Below are 24,396 nucleotides of genomic sequence, written 5' to 3'. Positions count from 1 at the left end.
GGGCACTATCTAGGTACCATCCTGCTGTCTGGCAACTCCTTTAAGAGCCATTTTTAGGGAACACTTCAGAACTAATAATGTCACTGGCTGCCTAATCCAATATTTATCCTCCCTTTTTAACTTAGTAAATAGAATCTGAGTTTTAGCTAAGACAAAGACCATGTGAAATACATTTCCAGACCCCCTTACAGCTATACGTGGTGCTGTGACTAAGTTCTGGCCAAGAGTCTATAAGCAGAATTATTACATGCAACTTCCATTCAGTTTTTTTTTTTTTAAAGAGACAGGGGTGCCCATCTTCAACCCTTCTTTCCTGCTTGCTGGGATATAATGGCTGGAGCTTGAGCAGACGTCTTGAACCACGAGGCGACTGGAGAAGGATGGTGGAGCAAAAAGGTAGAAAGAACTGCAGTCCCTGATTAGAGTGCAACCCTGGCCTGCTTATCACTGGGCTCCTTTACATTGAGAGAGAAATAAGTTTCTACCTTGTATAGACCACTGTCATTTTGTTTTATATGCAGTTTTCTATTATACACAGTTGAATCTAATCCAGATACACCTGGGATCACAAACCTATGGGAGAGTGGGTGGAATGAGTATAGTCATCTATCTATACAAATGTATAAAAAGCCCATAATTTGAGAACTGTTTCAAAGAAGAGGGAGAATCACTGTGAGCTGGGAGTACACAAAGCAGAATCATGGAGTTGGGTGGAGAGCAAATAGAGAAGACAACCAAGTCAATGATGATGCGAAAATCATAAAACTTTCATTAGGTTAAACAGGCTGTAGCCTCAGGGTGAGTAGCCAGAGTATACAGAACACCTACAAATCAGTAAGAAAAAGAAAAGAAGCAAGAAGCATGAAAAAGCTATATCCAAAAGAAGAAACATACAAGATTCTGTGCCTCAGTAGTCTTCAGGGGACTATAAATTAGAACCACAATGAGATTTCATTTCATATCCATCAGTCTGGCAAAAATAAGAAAGCTTTACAAAACCAAGTGTGACAAACACCGAACAATGGGAACCCTTATACATACATCATTGGTGGGAATGTTTAGAGAACAGTTTGACAATATTTGGCAGAGTTAAAGATGCTCACATCCTACACCCACCAATCTCATACCTAGTACATACTTCAAAGAAATTCTTGCCCACATACACCAGGAAATACGTGTAACAACATTCATAGGAGCCCATGAATTACAAAAAACCTAGAAACTAAGGAAACATCCATTGGCATGGAAATGACTAAAACAAAAATGTATATTCAGCCAGTGGAATATTACAAAGCAGTAAAAAATTAATGAACTAAAGCTATATCAAACAGTCTGGATCAATCACAACATTAAGTGAAGAATGCAAGTCCCAGAAAACTAGATACACACACACACACACACACATATATACATATATACACATACATATACTATAATATCATTTGTAAAAGTTCAAAAATAATTCTTAAGACGAAGAATGATAAACAAAAAATTCAAGTTTGTGGTCGGTCCTGGGAAAATAGATTGGGGATTGAATGGGAAATACCACACAGTTTCATGTAAGTTACTGGTAAGTAATGTTCTAGTTCTTGGGCAGGTAGTGGGCTATTGGCTATTCACTGTAATAGACGTTTTCACACAGAACAAAAATACCAGTGTATCGTGCACTAAGGGTTATGATTAATCTGATTCTGTGTGCCCAAAGGCCATCTTTTAAAAACAGAAAGCATTCAGAAAGAGGTGAGAAAGGACATACACTAAGTTACTGACAGGTGAGACCCATGAGGCAGGAAGTAGCAGGTGGAGGGATAGAGTAGTAAGTGGTTTCTGTCTCGTGTTTTGTTCTGCTGTCACTTATAGGTTCACTGCAACAAGAAATGTTTCTTATAAAAAGTAAACAAACAGTATAGTGCAGTGGTCCAGGACCCAGACTCCGGAGCCTGACCACCAGAGACTGCAAGTCGGCTCCATGACTTCTTAGCCGTAGGGCCTATGGCAAGTTATTTAACCTCTCTGTGCCTCTGTTTCTGCATCTGAAAGGGGGGTGATGACAATAGTGCCTACTTCATAGGGCCATTAGATTAAATGAGGTGGTTCATAGTTCCTCTTCACAAATTAAACACTGAGTGAGATTGGCTGTTATTATGATCATCAGTCTAATTCCAAACACCTACATGAGGGACATGAGCTGAGTGATTATCTGGTCAGGCTCAGATGTGTTCACCTCTTGGATCCTTGTAACCTTTATGAGCAGCCCATTGCCTCGCCAATTCCAGGTACTCATGAGACAGCTCGTAAATGAATGCATGCTGCCTCAGTTTACCCACCACATCTCTGGCTGCCTGAAGAGACCACTCCTAGATGCAGACCCAGCATGTCCATTCTCCCTGCTTCTTCTCTACTGACGCTTTGTCCAGGGTGGTAATAACACAGCTTAAAAACTGCACTTCTGAGACTTCCTTTTGGCAAGGGGTGGTTCCTGTCACAAAGTTCTAGCCAAAGAGACAGAAGCAGAAGTCTGCTGAGGATTTCAGGGAAGGTTTTGATTTCCTGACAGAGGTGCTATTTCTTTTCCTTAGAGCTTTGCTTCTTCCTACCTGTAACAAGGATGTGGGGCTGGAGACCGAACAGCCTTCTTATCACTACGGGGCTATGGGCAGCAATGCAGATAAACAGGAGGCTGGGGCACTGGAGGTGGTAAACAGCAGCACTATCTTGTCCTGATCACCTCTGCACTTTTCCTTATGGAAGAAAATGAAGGCTGTGGTGGTCCGCAAAGATGGTCCCCCACGGGCCACTCCTCCCAGAACCCAAGTCTTCCATCATCCCTCCAACACTGAATCTGGGCTGATGCTGGGCCAGTTCTGGACCTAAGCCTTAAGAAGGTTTCGGAAGCCCTGGAATGTCTGTTATAAGTTTAGCTCCTGGCTGGCGAGACCACATGGAAGAAGAAGTTCTGAGACTACACAGAGAGAGGGGTCCAGACATCTCCAAGGCACCATGTCAGCAAAACCATCCTGAGTATTCCAGCCCCATTCATCCTCTGACTGTAACCACGTAAGAGACCCCACTCAGAACCAGCAGAAGAGCCAGCCAGATGAGCCTCAGTCAACCAGAGATTCACGAGAAATAAAAAACTGTTGTCAGTTTAAGGCTTTACGTTTTGGGGTGGCCTGTTATATAGCAACAGAGAACTGAAACAAACCACCATGTGTTTACACTGCTGTCCAAGTTTCATGAAGCCAAATATATTCCTTATCTAAAGCAGCACCTAGAGGGTAGGGGAACAGCTCAGTGGCAGAACATGTGCTGAGCATGCACGAGGTCCTGGGTTCAATTCCCAATACCCTCATTAAATAAATAAGTAAAGTATCACCTAAAAAAAGATCACAGACTCCAGTAAGATCTTGCTCATGTTCTGATTTCCAACAAAGATTGTTAATATGAAAAAATACGAACTTTCTGTCTCTTATTTGACAATAAGTACTCATTAAGCACACCTGATCTGTATTAAGAGTGATGAATCTATTAATCATTTTTATAATTAAAAAGCATTTAAAGTAGACAGTTCAACATTGTGCTGGGCCTGGTGGGAACCCTCAGAAAATACATCTCCTGTCTGGGCAAGAGGCATCATTATATTAATGCTACTTCCTATTCATTCTCAAAGGCTTAGAGCTTAACAAGGTGGCTAAGCAGGTTGGACGTCTGCATTCTAATTAAAGAAAGCTATCAATAAAAATAATAATTTGGAGGGAAAAACCAACTAGAAACAAAGGGAATGCACATCAGTGACGGCCAGGCCAAATAAATTATGGTCCACTCACACCTCCATGTGTTACGTAGCCATTAAAAAGAGCAAATTTAAGCACTACCTGAGAACTTGGAGGCATTTTCACACAGTACTGCCATGTAAGAAAAGCAAAGTGCAGGAAAATGAGGGTAATATCCTTTATAGGGAAATATTTCCCCCTATAGGCTGATATAACAATGGAGAAGCATGTGGAAAGACACATACAATATGCGATTGTTCCCAGGGGTAAAGGACTGTGGGAGGAGGCTGACGTAGGGGTGGGTAGAGAGGAGGGGAAGAGAGTCCAGCCCACAAGAAGAGGGGCTGGAAAGAATTTTAAGGGGGCTTGAAATCAATTCATAAAAATAATTATCATCCCCATTAAGTGAGTGCTCTCCACATACTAGACACAGGGCTGACTAGGTCACCTGATCTCCCTTTAACGTCTCATTTAATGCAGATGCTGTAAATTACTCCCATTTTTCCAGACAAGGAAACTGAGGCCTGGAGAAGCTAAGTGCTGTGCTGAGAGCTTGGGCAGTGCTGGGACTTGAGCATTATGTGCAATGGCCTCCCAAAAGGGTCCCTGACCCAGCTCCAAAATCATCGCACTTGGAGCTCAAAGGACACAGCTGGATGTTGGAGGAGCAGCTCCTCTGACACCTTGCACATCCTTGAAATAGCAGCAGGCCCCAAGGTGTGATGATGTGTGTTAAGGCAACACATACCTCGGTCCGTCAGTGCCTTGTGCTGTTGGGAGAAATCTGAGAGGGCCACTGACCTTGCTTTACAGAGCCTGGGGAAGCCCTGCTCTGGATATTTTTTACAGACTCAACTGCTGACACCCAAAGCCAGAAAACAGATTAGGAGGTGTCAGCTATTACACAGTCAGACTCTTGAAGCTCACAGTTTAATTAAAACCTGTTCGGTCCCAGAACAAGAATTATTGCCTGTTAAAGCAGGGGAGACTGATAAACTCTGTCTGGCAGGTTAATTCCTATTTCCAAGGCACTCCCTGACCCCCACTACTGCAGGAACACCCAAGAGGGCCTGACAATAAAGGCAGGTTTCCATATACCCAGGGATGCATGTGTGCAGGTGGCGTCTTTCACAAAGCCTTCCCCACCTGAGTTAACGTGCATACATCCTCTAAACTCACTAGGCCTGAGGCCATCTGTTCCAGGCCACGTGCGCCAGGCTGCCTGGATGAGCCACTGCCAGGGCTGGGGCTGCACAGACTGGTGGGGCTGAGGGGCAGGAGGCTGGAGGGCTGGACGCTGCAGGCAGGCCCGAGGACCACTGAGTGACCATGGCGAGGGTGTGTGCATGCCGCCTCCACCGCAGCCACAGATCTGCGGATATGCTGACGTTCTCCCCCCACACCCAAATGGGGACAGCCACCCTTCCTCAGACAACATCGTAAATTCACTCATAAAATAGTTTATCCCACACCTACCACACGCCGGGGACAGTTCTACAAGGACAGACAGAAGCACCTGTGCTTCCATGGCGCCCACAGTCAGGGAGGAGGGTATAATAAACATGCCAAGTGGCCACACTTTGGAGAAAAATAAAGCAAAGGGCCAGACTGTGATGGAGCAGGTGCTGTTTTATAAGGAGGGAGGCCTCACTGAGAAGGTGACATTTGAGCAGAGACCCGAAGCGGGTAGAAGCTTTGGGGATAGCAGGGAAGTGTCCCATGCAGAGGGAAGAGCAGGGGCAAAGGCCCTGAGGGAGGAAGAGCAGGAGGCCAGTGTAGCTGGAGAACAGCCAGCAGCAGTTGAGAGGTCAGAGATAAGGTCAGACAGGGAACTGGGGAGGCGGGGGGAGAGCTGACACTGGGCACCACTCCACACACAGGCTGTGGGCGCTTTACATGTATATGATTCCTTGGAAAGAGGCTGGGATGCCCCACTGGTACACAAGTTTGCATTCCCAGGGAGCTCAACATTCTCTGATGGCTACTCCAGGGAGAAATAGCCCCCGTTTCCTTCTCACTCCCTCAACACTCCGCCCACCCTTTCTTCACAGTTAGGAGCAGACAGGTAAACACTTCATGGGAGCAGAGGAAAAAAAGAAAACAAAAAAAAAGCCACCAGTTTAATTCCCAAAAAGAGGAAACCTGGTATGAACTTTCTCTGCTCTACAAGTCACTACCAAACTAAACATTGCTCACCTGAATGACGTCCGGAGCACAAACTGAGCAGGCAGGTGACCGTGAGGGGAGCTCCAGGCTCTCAGCTCCGGTCCCGGGTCTTCTCCAGGCCAAGGCCACCTGCCTGCGCTCCACAGGCTGCCCTCGCCCTCGCCCTGGCCCTCAGGTGGGCGGTGCCTCCCCCAGCCGCTGTGGGTGTCTGGAATGCGGAAACGGGAACCTGCCGTGCCAGCTTCTAACAGCGACTTATTCAACAGCCACAAGAACACGCCAGCCACCGGAGTTCCCCAAGAGATGGCTGGTTTTCACCAACAGGCGCGTTCCCAGAGAGGGCTGTTTTGCCAACGGTCCCTTTCGGGGAGGGAAATAAAAGAACTCCTTACTCATCAGACACGTGGTCTGAGGAGCCTGAATGGGCTTAAATGAAAGCTTAAAGGTAACAAAGGCAGCTTGCCGGTTACCTCTGATCCAGGGATGGGACACCTGTTTGCTGATCGAGCCAGGGTTGGATCTGTGCCCAAAGCATCCCCTGCTCTGGGCTGGCGCCCGGCCTCTTCATTCGCAACCACGCAACCCAAAGGTGGGCTCTTTTCCCCCCATGCAGACAGGGAGGCAGCGCAGCTTAAGGCTAAAGCGCTGCTTCTGGGCTCCTCCCGCCTGCTTGGAAAGCACAGCGGAACGGGTTTGCGAGACAAAAACCACCACCAGAACCCCCGTGCTCACTCTGCACAAGGTACTGTGCTGAGCACTTCGTGTGAATTATCTCCTCTGGCCCGTACAGCCACTCTCTAAATAAGCACTATTAGCATTCCTATTTTACATATGAGAAAGTTCAGGAACAGAGAAGTCGCAGGCAGCAGGAAAGTGGTGGGGCGGAGAGCCAAGCCACGCTGAGCGATTCTGGGTTTCCAGTTCTTAACCACTGCACTAGATCTCCTCTCAAAGAGAAAGACAGCCTCCGTCCCCAGCTGGGCCTCAGTTTCCTCATCCATAAAATGGGGGTGCATGTGAGGAGTTGGTGAGATCTTTATAGTAAGCACTTAGCCCTAACCCACAAAAATGCTCAATAACCATCAGCTGCAGTTATCACATGCCACCCTCAGATTCAATCAGGTTCAGCTTATGGCTTCAAAACATCGGGTAATCATAGTCATGGAGTTTAAATTCCAGACAGCTGAAGGGAAAAAAAAAAGAACAACTATCACTGCCCTTCTTTTCATCCACAAAATAAATATCTACTCTGAGTCCTGCACAAGGACACAGTGGTAAACAAAAAGCACAAAAACCCTGCCCTCAGGGAGCTTACAGTCCCCTGTGAATAAACCGGCACAAAATATTGAAAGAACGGCAGATAACCGCGTGTGTATTAAGTGCACACTGTGGGCCAGGCACTGCAGCGCTCTGAACGCTTTATGTGCTTGAATGCACTGAATTCTCCCAACAACGGAAGACAGTACCATTACCACCTTACATATATGGAAACTGAGACACTGCAAGGCTAGTGGCTTGCCCAAGGTCACCCGGGAGCCCAACACAGAGCCAGGACTTGGGGCAGGTGGTCTGGCTCCACAGCCCTTGTTTCCCTCAGTCCCTCAGCAATCCTGCGGGGCAATGGCTTTATGCTGGGTCCACAAGCAGTAGTAACAGGCACCTGTGGGAAATTTCAGTCTGCAAAATGAATGGTCACCTTCATAGGCTGTTAGGAGGAGAGGGCTAGATTATTAAATTATAATTATTCAATTAATAAGTCACAATTAACATGTTAACAGCAGGGACCCCAGTACCGAGCACTTACCAGGAGCCAGCTATGGGGGTGAACACCTGACTTGCATCCTCTCCCTTCACCCACACCACCGCCCTAGCAGGCAGTCCTCAAAGGGGGAAACTGAGCCTCTTCAAGGAGTCCCTTGAAGAGGAATTGGTCAGAAGCAGAGAGAGGAGTGAGATCCAGGTTTTTGTGAGCAAAGCGAGCGTGCTCACGGACCACACTGCCCCTCAGACTGCTGCCCCGTCAACCAGCCAGGGTTTCCCTGAATGTTCGGATCAAAAGACCGCGAACCCCTACAATACAGAGACTCTGCGCACATTCTTGAAGGTGGCAATGATTAGAGAACAAAAAGCTCAGTCCTGACTCAGGTAATTACAAAATGAAGTTGGTAAGGACAATGACACAAAAATGTACTGGTACTGTGATTCCACTTTGTTGCACTACCTTCTGCAGCAGATCCAATTGTTTGCCTACCCAGTATCCATCCCCCACCCCACCCCCAGTCTTTTCCAATTTTATTTCTGTAGCCGCACTCCTCCCAGCAGTCCTGTGCTTCAGGTGAGGATGTTTCTAGCCCCAGCCCTGAGAGTAAATCCTGATTGGCCCCCACCTGTGATTGGCCCTGGGTATGGTCAGGTGTCACAATGCCAGCCAATGAGACACAAGGGGAATCTGAGAGGCGGGGCATCTAGGAAAGGTTTCCTCACTCTTAAGAGACACACAGTGAAAAGGTGCCCTCTTTCTGCTGCTAGATATAGTCTTGTCAGGGTGTGATGACTACAGCTGCGACAGTCATCCTGTAGCCACGAGAGGAGCCTGAAGACACAGAAGACACACCAAGAATGGTGGAGAGGGCTGGGCTCCTTATAGACATGGTGGAACTGCTTAATTATTCAACCCTGGTGCTGCCTCTCTATGGGCTTCTTTGTTATATGAGATCACAAATCACCTGATTCCAGGCCAATTTCAGTAGAGTTTCCTAATCCAGTGGATCAGTGGATCTCAAAATAAGCTCCCGGGCCCAGGAGCACCAATATCACCTGCGGACTTGTCAGAAATGCAAATTCTCCAGTCAGACCTACTGAATTAAATGTTGGATGGGGCCCAGCAATGTGTTTTAATAAGACCCGCAGGGGACTCTGGGCCTGCTCAGGTTTGAGAACCACTGCAGTAGCATAAGACAATTAAGAGTTCAGAGTGTGGCCTCTGGAGTCAGGTTCCCCGGATCCAAATCATGTCACCACCATTTTCTAGCTGTTCGACAAGTTATTTAAATTCAGTTGCCTCATCTGCAAAAGGGGAATGATGGGTGTACTTATCTTACAAGGTTGTTGGGAGGCTTAAGTGAGTCACTTTGTGGGAAGCGCCTAGCACAGTGCCTAGCATATAGCAGACATTGTCTTTATTACCTGTTTGCTGTGGTTTGTAGCCATAGGTGTACCAACGGACTCAGCTTTCTGACTGAGCTCCCCTAAAGCTGGACCCGTAACTCCTCTTACCCCCGGGACCCAGCCCAGTGCCCTGGGGTTCTGTATGTATGACGCTCTGGTCGGCACAGGACTGTGACACACAGGAGGGGCCAAAAGCCTTTTTCCCAAGTCCAGACCATCGCTTCTCAGACCTCCTCCAGCAGCTACCACCATGAACTCTCCAGGCTGGGCACTCTGCCAGCTACTCTGGCCAGTTACTGATGCAGAGTGCCCACAGGCTGTGCCTAGCCCCAGAAAGCGCCTCCGCCAGGTGAGTCATGCCAAACATCTGGCAAGAGTGCAGGGGTGCCCTTCCCTCTGGGAGCTATCTGTGATTTCAAAACTGGTGGCACCAAGATACAGAGAGCCAAAAAATGACTAACACCACTGCCAGGTGAGGCCCCGGCAGGAAGAGGCAGCTTCTTGTCAGGCTTGACAGCAAGACTGGGTACTGGGCTCTGGGTGGGGCAGGCGTTTTACACTCACTGGTGTCACTGACCAGTCAATGTTGTTGGGCCAGTCAGTGAAAGAGAAATGTGGGCGCAGAAAGGGGGTCCGACCTCTGACCACCAACCCCTGGGGCAAGAAAGGATTAGTCAAATTCCTTCGGCTCTGGAAAGGTGCTATTAAGCTACACCTCATAAAATTGCCAATATTCAACCATTCTTGACCCAGAAAAAGGCAATTTCATACGGTTCAACCTAATATAAGCCAAGAAACTCACTCAAATAATGCAGAGTCAAGTAACTGGCCCCCAACAAGCACCTGGCATGGTGGTAGCCTCTGGGGAAGAGAACTGGGTGCATTATTTTTGTTCCTTTGTTTCCATGCATGTGTGGTCATCACCCAAAATGTAAGGGAATTTAGTAATTCAATCAACCCTGCAACATCGTCCCATCTCAGTCAGAGAAAAGACAAAGCTGCACTAGATCAAGAGATCTGCAAACCCAACACTTCTCTGCCCTCATGCCCTCCCCTAGCTCCTCCTCCACTCTGCTCCAACTGCTGTCTCAGGACCTTTGCACTGGCTGCTCCCTCTGCCCAGAAACTCCCACTGCTCGTACTGCCTCACCGCTGTTAGGCCTGTACTCATCCCTGGCCACCCTGTCTAAAATTTCAACACCCTCCACCCTAATATCTCACATCCCCTTTCTTAATTTCTCCCGTTTAGTACTTATTACCATCTAACACAGTCTATCTCTTATCTCTCTGTTTACTGTCTGAATCACCCACTTGAACAAGAGCCCCAGAAGGGAAGAAGCCTTGTCTGTCTGGCTCACCACTATACCCCTACTACCTAGAAGAGTGCTCAGGTGGGTGAATACCTGTCAAATGAGTAAGTTTAAAAATCAGATCCATTGTCAGTGTTTGGAGTCTGCCTCCCTCAGATCTAACACCTGCAGGCCTACCCTGGGAAACAGAGAGAAATCAAGCTGCCCAAACTGGTGACAGTACTCCTAGTGTTCCCTCTGCGCTGGACTCACCTCAGAGCCTGTGAAGGAAGAGAAAGGGCAGAATGGAAGAGGTGCTTAGGGGAGATGCTTGAGGAAGCTGCAGAGGCCACAGGATTACCCTGCCTCCTTCCCCACAAACCAACAGCAGTGGGTCAAGAAACGGGGCGGTGGGGAAGATCTAATCATCAGATGGACCAATGGCGCCAGGCTCAAGCAGCAACAGACCAGAGCACCTGTGCACCTCAACCATCTCTACCCACCTAAAGGCAAACACAGAAACCCTCAAATGAGGGTGCCCTCTTTTCTTACCACTTCCACACAAGGATTTCTACCACGCGCTGACTCGCTGTTAACTTAGGGACCCCAAAAGAACAAAGACAATCTGATGTGAAGGACGGGGGCGGGGAGAGGGTGTTGTAAAGGAGTTCTGACTGCTGGTGTGATGAAAAATATCATCAGGTCCGAGGCACTGTCACAAGCTGCATCTTGCAGCTCTGTCAAAAGTCAGAACTGAAAGGGGGCAGGTTCCCTGCCTCCCACTGCAGTGCTGGAGGCAAATCAAATGCTGGATTCTGGTTCCATGTGGGGCCCTAACAAAGACACATGAGAGGAAGGATCTGTGTACGTCTCTCCCGAGGGGAGGATGGGGGGAGGATCTGAGGCCTCCTGCTCGAACATGTCTTGGGAAAAAATGTGGGAGGGGCCCCACCATCAGATGCTGGAGGGAATCAGATCTCAGGGAAGAGGGGCCTCTGCAAACTGACTAAGGGAACCAGTGCCATTGTGTTCAGTACTCAGAGCAGCGGGGGGAAGCACGTGGCTGCTGGAGCCTCGCCGGTGTCTTCACTGTGGCTGGATGCTGTTTTACCAAAGGGGTTTCCAAAGCCTTGAGCCAAGTATTGACTCGTATAATGAAAAGAAAAAAAAAAAACTGACTTTTTATAAGTGGAGTATGCAGAGGCAGGGAATTCCTCCACACACACAAGCTTGAAACACAAACGCTCAGTGAAATTGGTTGTACTTGCTTCTAACTTTTCATGGTGAGACGTTTCAAACACACAGAGGTGAAAAGAGTATAATAACCCCCCACCAGCCAGCTTCCACAGAACCACCTGGTGGCCAATGTTACCTCAGCTCTTTACTCAACCCAGACACTTGGCCCCCTCCACTCCCTGGCAGCCGTGTTATTTTAAAGCAAATCCCAGACATCTTTAACAGTTCCCAGGTATTTCAGAATATAAGTCTTAAAAATAAGGACTTTTTCTTGAACAGAACCACAGTATCATTATCACACCTAAAAACTTATCACACCTAAAACATCTAAAAACAAGAATTCCTTAATAATGTCAAATATCCAGTTCGTTTTTATTTTAAATAAAGGGGAAGTGCAGGTTCCAGAATCACAGAAAAACCCCACACCCAGAGCAATGGTCAAGTCTTCAGGCCCACAGGGACCTGGGACCTGATGCAGGGCTACCCTGAAACAGGAGACCTATATGTGGAGCGGAGAGGCTGTAACTAGTTAGTATGGCCCTGCAAGCCCACCCCACTGTGCCATCTGTCATCCAGAGAGACTACGGAATGAGCATTTAAGAGCCTGGGCTTGGCTTGGGTTTGAATCCTGACTTTGACACTCACCAATTTTGTGATTTGCAATTCTCGGGACCTGAGTTTCTTTACATGAAAAATGGGAATAAAAACAGTACCTATGCTATGGAGTAGATACGAGGATTAAAAGAGATATCACATGAAGAGTACTCAGAGTGGTGCTTTGTACACAGTAAGAGCTCAATGAGCGTTAGCTACTATCATGAATTTGGCCAACAGATGCATATTGAGCATCTTTTACATGCCAGGCACTGTCCAGCAGCAGGAGATAAGAGTGATGAAGAGGTTAAACCCCTCACCAATCACCACCTGGAAACAGGGGCTGGCACTAGGGCACCACCTGGGAACATGAACAGACTCAGAATCTCCAGCACCTGCCTTGTTTGGGGAGGAAGCCCAGACACTCCCTCCACCTGAGATGGGGAACCCTGAACCAAGAGAGCAACTAAAGGTCTAGAACAATGACTCCCATGAAAGAGTCCCCTCTCTGCTATTGCCCCCACCCAGTAATGCCTCTGGATCAGAGCAAGGGCAAGTGTCACACACTGGGTAAACTCTGCTTTTCCTAAGGTCAAAGGAAGATGCCATATGGCTCCCACAGAAGGCCCAGCCAAGTGGGACAGAGCTAGGAGATGAAAGAGAAAGAGGCTTCACACCCAAAGAAGCTGCTTAGAATGGGCTTTCAATAGTATGGGCCCTTTTCTTGTTTCCTTCACTCACTCTGCCCGCCTTTCTCAGGTCCTGAAGACCCTTCTCTTTCCTGGAAGGTAAAGACCTGTTTCCACCAAAGTGGAGTTCAAACTGGAGGGGATCAGCGGGTCACTGAGGTCTAAGCCAGCACCCCAGTACTCAGCACAACATAACTTGAGGAGCGAAGCTAACAAACTCTGGAACTCCATTTTGTGTGATGAATCCCTCCTGTGGTTTTTACTGCTCAAAGCTTGGACCCCATTCCCCCTCAAACATGAACACAGCACATGTAACAGAGATTTAAGAGTATGGGCTCTGGGCCTGAGTTCATATTCTGCCTCCATCACTTCCTAACCATAAGCAAGTGGCCTCTCATTGCCAGACCTCAGCTCCTTTATCTGCAGAGCGAGGATGATCAGAGTCCCTGCCACCTCGGAACACAGGTCACACACGCCAAGCACTAAGCACAGTGCCAGGCCCAGAAGGTGCCTGTGATGTATGAGAGCTGTGAGTTTAGCTACCCCTGCCTATGATAACCACGCTTTCCATCCCTCATCCACCCTTACTCACTAAGATACAGCAGGGGCGGCATCTTTGATCTATCACTGTGGACCTTGCTCTACACGTGAGTCTCAAACCCTAGGCCCACACTGTCCAATCCATGTGGCTACTGAGCACCTGAAATGTGGCCAGTGCAAATGGAGACATGCTGAAGGTATAAAATACACACAGTATTTTGAGGACTTAATGTGAAAAAAAAGAATGTAAAAATCTCAATAATTTTTACACTGAGTACATGTTGAAATGGTAATATTTTGGACCAAACAAAATATATTATTAAAATCAATTTTCTCTGTTTCTTTTTACTCTTTAAAATGTGACCCCTATAAAATCTTAAATTACATATATGGCCCACATTAGTGGCTCGCATTATATTTTTAATGGACACTACTGGTGCAGACCCTTGAAAAGCATAGTCTTCTTCCTTATTTGACTTCATACAGTTAGTGTCTAGCATGGTGCCTGCCACCTAGGCTGGGTAGAAAAAAAATATTTCCTAGATGGCTGGGTGAAAGATGCTCTCTATACTGTTCCTGGTCTGAAAAGCACCCACTACCACCCTCACATCTAACCAGGCCTGCTCTTCTTTCAAAATATTGAGCAACCCTTAAGGCTCAGGCTACACCAAATCAAAATGGGCACAGTCATGGTGGCTGGAACAGGGTCCTGGGGCCCCTGCAGGGCCATGCATCACCACTTTAATTGCTGGACTGCATTTTAATACTTTAACAGTCCTCAGTGCTGGCCTGGTGCTTAGAAACACTCTTTCCCCAGCTGGCCAAGTCCCAAGTCCTCTTGCAAAGCTCACCCAAATGGGACATTTATCTTGTTCATGTTCCTTCCACACCACGTCTCATTTGTGGCTAACTCGTGTCTGGTGTGGCAGCCCCGTGGTCATGTTTTGAAACAATTAACTAAATATCCTAACAGAAAGTGACCCCATCGTGTCTTATTCTCAGCAGACATGATGCCACATCCCCAGACCACTCCTGCGGCCACATGAAGGAGGTACTAAATATAGCCTGCAATGCTTTGCATGTCAAACAACATGGAAAGGAAATGCTGCATCCACTTCTTAAACTGGCCTCCGCCTAGTAAAGAGGGCCTGGGAAGAGAAGGAGTTTGGCATATGGGCGAAGAGCCTGGAGTCTGGAGTCAGCGTCCTCATCTGTGAAGTGAGTTCCATAAATGTCTCTACTTCACTGGACTCTTGTGAGGATTAATTGAGCAAAAGTGTGAAATGCTTAGAAAAGCACCTAGTACAGAGTCAAGTACTAGAAAATGTCAGTTACCATTATTATTATTTTGCAAAAATTAGAATAGCGTGAACTTGAAAAATGGGAATTCATCCTTCTCCAGCCACAATAATACTGTTTTTGTATCACACTCATTCCTACATCTGGGCCTTTGTACTTGCTGTTCCCTCTTCCTGGAATGTTCTTCCCTACTTTTGGCACAGCTGGTGCCTCTTGCTCATTCAGGTCTCAGCTCATGTGACTCCCCTTCAGCGAGGCCTGGGAGGCCTTCCCCGACCATCCAAGACAAAGTAACCACCCATTCCCCACCGCCAGGCTGCCCCATCGGCCACTCCCCATCCCCTCACCCTGTTATTTCCTCCAAGATGCTGAAAACCATCTGAAAGTACCTTGTTTATTGCATATCCCCTCAGCTAGAATGTAAACCCTACGAGAACAAGGATCTTGTCTGGCTCATTCACTAGCCAGAGTTCATGCTTTTGGCCCCTATGCTAGACTGCCTATGTACCAGAATGCTTACTGGCTGTGCGTCACGAATGTAAAAGAAATCCCAGAAACAAACTGCAATGTCCAGCAACAGGGAAATGGTGGAATAAAGCATGGTCTCTCCACACTGCAGCATGTGGGTCTAGCTGTTAAAAAGACTGAGTCAGATCTGTACATAATGACTTGAAGGGATATGCTGTAGCATTAATTGAAAAATTCAAGTTACAAATATGTGTGGCTTGATCCCTACTCCTCCCTTTTTGGGGAGTGGTGAGGAAGAAGGAAGAAAGCAGTCGATATATGCATATATGCATCCATATAAGCACAGAAAAAGGTAAGTGAGAGCATCTCCCCTAAAATCCAAGGGCAGAGAACATATCTATTTTGTTTTCTCAGACATCTCCAAAACCTGCCACTGGATACTCAGTAAATACTCACTGTCTGAATAAACAGCTGTCTTCTTGGGGGACGGGATTTTGGAGTGAAAGGTGGCACCCATTATTTTCCTTACATATCTCCATATTGTCTGACGTGTTACAATGAGCATGTATTTCTCTGCATAACTTCTTTTTTTAGGTGGAATAAGGATTTTTTTAAATTGAAGTACAGGCAGTTACAATGGATCAATTTCTGGTGTACAGCACAGTGTCCCAGTCATGCATATACATACATATATTCATTTTCATGTTCTTTTTCATTATAAGTTATTACAAGATATTGAATATAGTTCCCTGTGCTATACAGAAGAAACTTGTTTTCTTTTAATTCCTTTGCATAACTTTTTAAAAGGTAAATTCAACCCATTCCCATATACACAAATTAAGGCCATGACCAGAGCAGTCCTAAGAAACAGAAGGAGTGTCAGTCTTAAAGAAAGCACAACGCACAAACTGGTCCAATAGCCTCTCATTCTAACAGCTAAAAGGAAACACTTTAAAGGAAATGACTGTTCAATTCTTTTACTAAAACATACCTACATTTAATTTAGAGTTTGCAAGTTAAACACATAACAAGGTTAAGCTGTCACTATAACCTGTGTCATTTTTTTAAACCGAAGTTTGAAATACATCAGCAAAATACATTTTACAGGGAAAAAAAGGCGCCAATCACTGCACATGCTAAACTCCATTTTTGATTTACCGCCTAACAACTGCAATGTCTGAAAAACAGGCTCACGTTTAACTCTGACCATTCCATACAGACTGCTAAAAAAAAAAAAAAAAGCCATGTGCTGTTGTCACTAACAACTAAGACCAAGATTTTTTTTAAGTCATATTTCCTCAGATTAAAAAAAAAAAATCCTTCGGTAAATTTAGTGGCCATTACAAATTTGAAACCATGGGTTCCCATTATCAAATGAAATTACAATGATAGATCCGCTCTGACAACAGACTCACCCTAAATGGAGAGCTAATGAATTCCCTGCCCAGCCTCCTCCCAGGAGTGTGGCACCTCCCAAAATGCTCAGGATGGCCCTGCCTACAGAGGATATTCTAACCCGTGGACACCATGTAGCTTTTCAGAGAAAAAATTAGCGACTTAGGGAGCCTCATCAGGCTGAAACTGTAGAAATGGGTCTCCTGAAAGCCAGGCCTTTATTCCATACTTGTGGTCAGTGCAATCTGGCCAAGTCCATATTGTCTTATCTGTCCCTTACTAATGTTTCACATACATTAATTCTTGGAGACTTGAAAGAAGCAATTCAAACCTTGTTGGAAAAGTTCAGTGGCCAAGGGGGACTTCCAGGGCCCATGAGACAGGAGACCAAGCTGGGCGAATGAAACGGTGTTGCTATGAAATGACAGCTCCATCTTTGTTGTCAATCAACTGGACCTGGGAAGGCTGGGGGAGAAGAGCAGCTCCCAAGTTTCTGGCCTGGCCCATTTGCCAAGGTGATGACTACCAGGTCTGGGAGGAGGAGTCAGGCTGAACATTTTGAGTTCATGGTGCCCAAGGGACAGTCACCAGAGGACATCAAGGAGCACAGGCTCCACATCTGGAGCTGGAGCTCAGGGGGCTAATATGGCTTTGGGACAGAGTCAAGAGCTGACAGCATTGGTACAGTACATAAAGCACGAGAAGCGTGCGGTGCAGGGGCAGATAGCTCAGTGGTAGAGCACGTGCCTAGCATGCACGAGGTCCTAGGTTCAACCCCCAGTACCTCCATCAAAAAATTAAAATTAAAATTAAAAAAATCAAGGATTTGAATGGAGGGTATAGTTCAGTGATAGAGCGCATGCTTAGCACGCACAAAGTCCTGAGTTCAATCCCCAGTACCTCCATTAAAAAATAAATAAACCTAATTACTGCCTCCCCCCACCAAAAAAACCTAAAAACTATAAAGCACTAGAGTGAATGTATTGGCTGATGAGGGTAGCGCATGAGAGACGAGCAGAGGGCTGCTGATAGCAAGTCAGTGCCATCTTTTCTCAGGCCCTTATACTGCAGTATGTTCCACAACTTAACCTTCGGTGAATAAAAATTAGAGGTAGGGGGACACTAACCTTGTCCCTGTTCTGCCCTGTAAATACAAACATAAGCAGCAAAGGCCTATCAAGAAAAACAAGGCATGTTTATTAAGTGCTTATTATGCATCCAGCCCCGTGCTAAAAATTAAACATGAATTATCTCCTGGAATCATCAAAACAACCCTGGCACAAATGTCCTATGACTACCATTTCGCAGATGGGACACTGAGGCTAGGACTGAACATGTGGGGGAACTCTGGGCTGTCATGTCACAGCCCACCACAGTTAGGCAGTCTCTGGGCCAGATGGAGAACACAGAACAATAATTAAAATATATAAGAGCTGCTACTTAGTGAGAGATGACTCTGGACTAGGAATACAATCTCAGCAAATTCTTATAACCCTGTGGGGCTGATACTGTTAACCCATTTTACAAAGATGGAACCTGAGGCTGCAGGAGAGGAAATCAACCGGACCAGTTTTGAGTCTGGCCCACTGGAAGATCAAGACTATAGCTAGAGCCTCACCCTCAGGGGGTCTCTGAGAAACTGAGAAAACGCTGAATAACTGGTACCATTTATTGAACGCTGACTGTGTTCCAGCTGCTGCTCTAAGCACTTCACAAATGATAGTCTCATTGCAACCTCAAAACAACTCTATGAGGTGGTTGCTATTAAATCACACATTTCATATACAGGGAAACCAAGGCACAGGGCAGTGAAGTCAGTTACCCAAGGTCACACAGCTGGTAGAGCCAAAATTTGAACCTGTCTCTGCCTCCCAAACCAAAGCTCCTAACAAAACAATTTTAGTTAACAGCAGCCACTCTGCATTGAGTGCTAATTGTGCCCTCGGCTCACCCTCAACTTACCACATGCAGTCGATAATACCTTCACCCCATTTCTCAGGAACTGACAATAACGCAAACACGTAATAAGTGCCTTCTATGTGCCAAATGCTTTATTCACCAGATCTCAGCATCTCAACAGAATTCCCGACAAAAGACAGATACTCTTCTTCCCCGGTTTGACCGAAAGGAGAAACTGAGGTTCGGCGCGGTTTCCCTAGATCGCAGCTCCGGAGCGGCTGAGCCAGGACACGAACTCCTGGCTACCCGACTACCAAACCACGCTCCTCCGCAACAGCTCGTCTGGAAAGTTGAGCCATGCGGGCACGAGTCCGGCCAGGTCCGGAGGGCGAGAGTCCCACCGCCGCCGCCGCCCCCAACAATCGGTGCCCACACCCGGCCGTCCGCCCAGTCGCCCGCCGCGCTGACCCTCAGGGTCCGAGTGGACACCGATTCCCCGCCACCTTTGCGCGAGGCCACCCCAGTACCCAGAGCCACATACCTGGGCGTCTGGGCTGCCCGCCCGGCGGGCCCCACGACCGCGGCGTCCAGACCCGCGCCGCTAGCTGGAGACGCCGCCAGCTCCGGTGGCCCGAGTGACTTCCAGGCTGCCCACTTCCAAGCCGCTTTGCGCGAGGCCTCCTGGGAACTGTAGTTTCGCACCAGGTGGCAGAGGACTGAAAGAGGCCTGGCGCGCGAGTGCTGCCGGGAGCTGTAGGCGCGGCGCCACACCGCCTTCTGGGAATGGTAGTCCACCTGTCGCCTCCGTGCCTCCCGAGTCTCCAGAGTACTTCCGCAGCCCCGAGGGGTGTGAGGGATGGAGGCGTGTCTTCTGCAGACTCCAACCCGTTGGCCGCTCTCCTCGCTTTGCGAGGGCGGTTTTTCCCTTTTTCCAAGCCCTGTCCGCCCCCTCCCTTCCTTCCGTGGACCCTCTTCCTCCCTCTCCGCCAGGCGCGAGGTACTTACCCCGAGGGTGCGAGCCTCGGGAGAGGCGGGAACAGCGGAGCAGTGCGCTAGACCCCCAACAGAGGGGAGCTGTGGAGGAGGACGTCTATGCGCGCTCGCGCACGCGCGCTCGCCGGCCAACTCCGGCCTAAATTGCCGCGGGCTCCCGCGAGGGGCACTTTTTTTTCCTTTCGAACGCGCGCGCGCCGGGTCTCGCGCTGAGCTTTTTCCTGCCGGGCGCGCGCCAGTGCGCACGCGCGCTCACTCTCCTCGTCTCGGTCAGTCTGCCGGGCGCGGGGTTGGGGAGGTAACCGTTAAGTTGGCCGAGTCCTCCCGCAGCATCCCCAAGGTCGCTCCTCAGGCTCTCCTGTGCTAGATCTGGTCCTTCACATAGGAGCTTCTGAGTGCCGCCACACACACCATACCCGTCCCTTGTCGGGAGTCCAGTCGTTGCAGGTAACAGGCGCGGCCCCAGCCTTTACGAGGCGGACACGCCCTCCTTCCCTCCTACGCGAGGGCCGGGAGGCCCGAACGTGTTGGGATTCAGGTCTGGTCGCCTTTCCCCGAACTAGGCGGCTCCAGAGCTCTGCCTTCGACGGAAGTCACCGAGGGGGTTGCCTTGGAGACCCAGTTATCAACCATTCATTTGTTGATCGCACATACTGAGGGTACCCAGTGTTAGTTGAGTACCTGAGCCTGAGAAATTTTGTTCAAATTTAGTCCAGCTGCTGACATAATCAAGGAGCCGACCCTTTTTTCAAAAAATGGATGTTGCCACTCCTACTCCAATAGGGATTACCAAGAGAACTGGCTAGAACTGCAAGGTTCTCTGGTCAAGAAAACCTAGGCAATACCCTTTCCACCTCATCCTCTCAAGAGAATGCCCAGTAAGACTGAGTTGGGAAGCATATATTTCTTCTTCCTGAGAGAGGACAGAAGTCATTCTTTGCTCATTCATTCAACAAAAATGTATTAAGCACCCGTTTCTTGCCAGGTTGGGTGACCATGGGGACAAAGGAGAAATCAAGACAGACTGGGTTCCTACTCTCAAAGAGCTAAGTCCAGACCACCACCGGGCAGTGACAGCCTAAAGCAGTACTACCTAGTAGAAATATAATGCAAGCCAAATATGCAATTTGAAGCTTTACATTAAAAAATTTTAAAAACAGATGAAATTAATTTTAATAATTTAACCCAGCATATCTAAAATAAGTTATGCTTGATGAAAAAATATTTACATTGTTTCAACTTTAAAATTTAATAAAACTCTGAGGCATTAACATTCATTTAATTAATTAATTATTCATTTGCAGTGTGAGTTGTAGCAAAGGGTTAGAAACTGCCCAATGTCCATTAATAGAAGTTTGGATAAATAAATGATAGTTCAGCCACAGCATGGAATACCATGCAGCTGACAACTGTTGAAAAATGAGACAGAGCCATATGTTTTAATGTCAGCTAATCCCTAAATTATGTAGAAAAATGTGTAAACAATGTATATAGCATACTGCCATTTGTATAAGAAAAATATATTTTACCTATATGCTTGTGTATGTACAGAACACCTGTAGAAAGACACAACCAGGGTTACCTTTCTGATGAGGAAACAGAACAGGTGTCTTTCTTTTCAGTATATGCTCCTTAGTTTGTTTTGAATATTTTTACCATGTCCACTTTATAAAGTTGTTTAATTAATGGAGGATGATAGCTAAGTCATAGAATCATTGTGTAAAAATTAAATGAAACACCGAATTAAAAACTAGCCCATCCTAGTAATGTACGTTTGTCAGCCTGGAAAATGATTTATTTCTGTAAAGAAAGTGCATTCCAGTCCCAGCCCTAGCTGTGAATTCATCTGTAAGGCCAGAGTAGCATTCCCAGGCCCTGGGGACAGACTTGGGCTCCTTATCAGTAATGTCATTCAAAAAAAAAAAAAAACAGAGTAAGTCAGTAAGTCAAGATTGCCTTCTGGTTTTACAGTTCCTCTGATTTTACAGTCAACTAATTAGGCCTTTCTGATGCCAGCTGGGCCTTCTGCATCACTGTCCCCAAATGTGAGAGCTATCTGCAAGGCTGTGGGATCCATACAGGGCTTTACCTCAAATTGTGGAGCACACATCACCCTTCTTTTGGGTGGTCAGGTCAGGTCTCCTTGTTGTATGTACTCACAGTACTTTTCCTTCTTCAGACTGAATCAGTAGCATAATTTAATTTATTTTAACTTTAGGAAAATTAAGTTGCAGGCAAGTTAAAAGAATATAACCCATCACCCAGAATTTCCTATTATAATGACTGTTATGACTATTCTTTGATGTCTGCCTTCTCTGCTAAACTGCAAGCTCTATGGGGCAAGAATTTTATACCCTTACACGCCTACAATATAGTATATGAAGTCGATGAGTGACCCAAAAGGAGCCCAGGGGCCCAATGGTATCATGGAGTGCAGTGCCCCCTAGAGCCAATTCTCTTTGTTACAAAGGCAAGGCTCATAGAATGCTGGCCTTCCATCCCACCACCACCACCATAGTGCCTTGGAATGGACTGCAGCTAAGAAAAAGTATGTAGTGCCAGGGTCAATGCCCAATGACAGACCTGGTTTATCTCTATAGTCAGCAGGACATACCATATCTCAGCCCCCAAATACTGACTTCCCTAAGTTGGCTGCAGGACTTGAATTCTCCCATTAGATCATCTTTGGGTTATCAAGAGATTAAAGTTAAAAGCACTGGGATTAAGGCATCTGGAGCTCACTCCAGACTTGTTTTAAGGATAGATAATGGAATTGGGGAATCAAATGTGGGGAATTTTCCACAAATTTTGATATTTTGTGCTAAAATATTTTGTATGACTAATTTCCTTTATGATTTTTGTGACCCATGGGTTACTTTAAGTTTGTTGCTTGATTTTCAAGTGTTTGAGAATTTTCTATCAATATTATCACTATTAATTTCTAACTTAATTCCATTGTGGCTGGAAATATACATTTTAAATTTCAGTCTTCAAAATGTATTCAGACTTGTTTTATGGCCCTGATATGGTCTATCTTGGTGAATATTCCATGTGCACCTCAAATTAATGTATTTCTGCCTTTTGGGGGTATACTATTTTATGATTATCAGTTAGATCATGTTGATCAATGATGCTGTTCTAATTTATCTTTACAGATTTTTAAAATCTGGCTCTTTTATCAATTACTGACAGAACTATTAAAATCTAACTACAGTTGTGAAAAAAAAATGTGGGAGATTTTAGGAGAGGTTTCCTCTAAGGTAACCTGAGCAAACTGGTGAATGGGATAAGAGAGTGGCAAAAAATAAACAGAGATTTAGGGTTTGAAGGCCTTCTTTCTCACTTACCCTCAAGGAATAAGCCCCCAAAGGGTCCCAAAAACTTGGTTTTTATAGGCTGGTCAAGAGAAGTTGGACCTCAGTGGTAGAGTGCGTGCTTAGCATACATGAGGTCCTGGGTTCAATCCCCAGTACTTCCATTAAGAAAAGCGCATGCGAGAGAGAAGCTGGATCCAGAGGAGACATGAGGAAGAATGAAAACTGATGGCAGTGACTACAAATTTGTTGACTACAAATGACTACTCTCTCAGCAGATCTGGGGCCTCAAGAAGGAGCTGGTGGGGTAAATCTGAGCTGTGGGGCCCTGGCCCACAGGGCCATCCAGTGATCTATTTCAGCAGATCACAGTGGCTCCTGAAAGGTGGTCCAAAAGAGCAGCAAGTGCAGGGTTACAGGGGGATAGAATGGGAAAAGATACGGCAGGAGGGCAGCATGCAGTCTTGGGGAGAGTGGAAAGAGACACAGGGGACACTGATGTCTGAAAGTCAGTCCCTAGTTCCCAGTAGTGGGTCTGTGGGGCAGAGAGCAACCTTAGCATCAGCTGGGAGAACCTCTTCCTCCTCTGAAATGATAGAAGAATCCTGAACTGTGGGTTGGATTTTAGTTTTGAATCTCCTGTGTGTATCTTTGAACACATCTCTTTTCCTCTCTGAATTCACACTCCTCATATGTACAATGGAGATGATACTGTCTGCCTTTCCAAATTCTTTTAAGAACTAAGGAAGTGACTGATGTGAAAGCTTTTGTTGTGGGCTCTAATCCACTCTACACATGAGATGATGATAGTAAGTTTTGTCTGCTTCTTCCCCCAAATCCAGCCATCAAGTCTCTGTGGCAGCACAGAGCCTAGGCTTAGCCATACCAGAGGGTGAGTTCTGCTGACCCTGCCTTAGGAGGCCCAGGCCAAATGACCTGGAACTCCAGTAGCTCTCCAAACCAGTGGTTCTCAGACCAGGTGAATAAGACCAGCTGGAGAGCTTGTTAAAACTCAGATTTTCAGGTCCTTTATGATTGGATTACCACATTCTGTTGATTCTTATTTTGTAGTTGGCTTTATTCCTTTGATAACTATGTAAGTTTAAAAAGCCAAAGATCTAATCTGTTCTTAGAAACAATAATTAGTACATATATGTAAACTAAAAAAAGTGCCATATACTGTATATATGTATTTACATGTAATATAATGTATATGTAGATTTGAAATGTAATAAAAAAAAAACAACTAACTTACAGAATGTTCCAAGTAAGAGGAATTTAAAAGACAAGTATAATTTTGAAAAATCAAGAAATAGTAGTTAACATTTTACTTAAAAAATGGAAACAGTAACCAGAAAACTTGGCTAAGAGTTAAAAATGATTGTCACTGGAAATGATGAAATGGGTGAGGTAGAGTTACTAGTAGTTTTTTATTGTGAGCATTTATATGCTACCTGAGTTTTTAAAGTAAATGTGTACACACACACACACACAAATATATATATAGTATATACAAAAATAAAAAACACCTCAGATTTCCAGGCCCTACCCTCAAAGTCTCCAATTCAGTAGC

At 46.3% G+C, this 24,396-nt stretch overlaps 1 protein-coding gene across 6 annotated transcripts in view; it reads right to left on the bottom strand.

Moving 5' to 3' along the window:
• SIPA1L3 (signal induced proliferation associated 1 like 3) overlaps positions 1 to 19,636 on the bottom strand; it is a 214,493-nt gene extending 194,857 nt beyond the window's left edge. For 4 of the 6 annotated variants that reach the window (XR_010382352.1, XM_064489288.1, XM_064489293.1 and 1 more), the window contains exon 1: positions 19,058 to 19,636. The gene's annotated coding sequence lies outside the window, so the exon portion shown is untranslated. Of the gene's footprint in view, positions 1 to 5,969; positions 6,349 to 19,057 lie in introns of those variants that run through there. The other 2 variants (XM_064489290.1, XM_064489291.1) reach the window with 2 other exon arrangements.
• Between the last annotated feature and the right edge of the window lie 4,760 nt (positions 19,637 to 24,396).

Source organism: Camelus dromedarius, chromosome 9 (genome assembly GCF_036321535.1).
Source record: "Camelus dromedarius isolate mCamDro1 chromosome 9, mCamDro1.pat, whole genome shotgun sequence".
NCBI classification, from domain to species: domain Eukaryota; kingdom Metazoa; phylum Chordata; class Mammalia; order Artiodactyla; family Camelidae; genus Camelus; species Camelus dromedarius.
The sequence above is the reverse complement of the archived record's forward strand: the minus strand, read 5'-3'. Positions and strand labels throughout refer to the sequence as shown.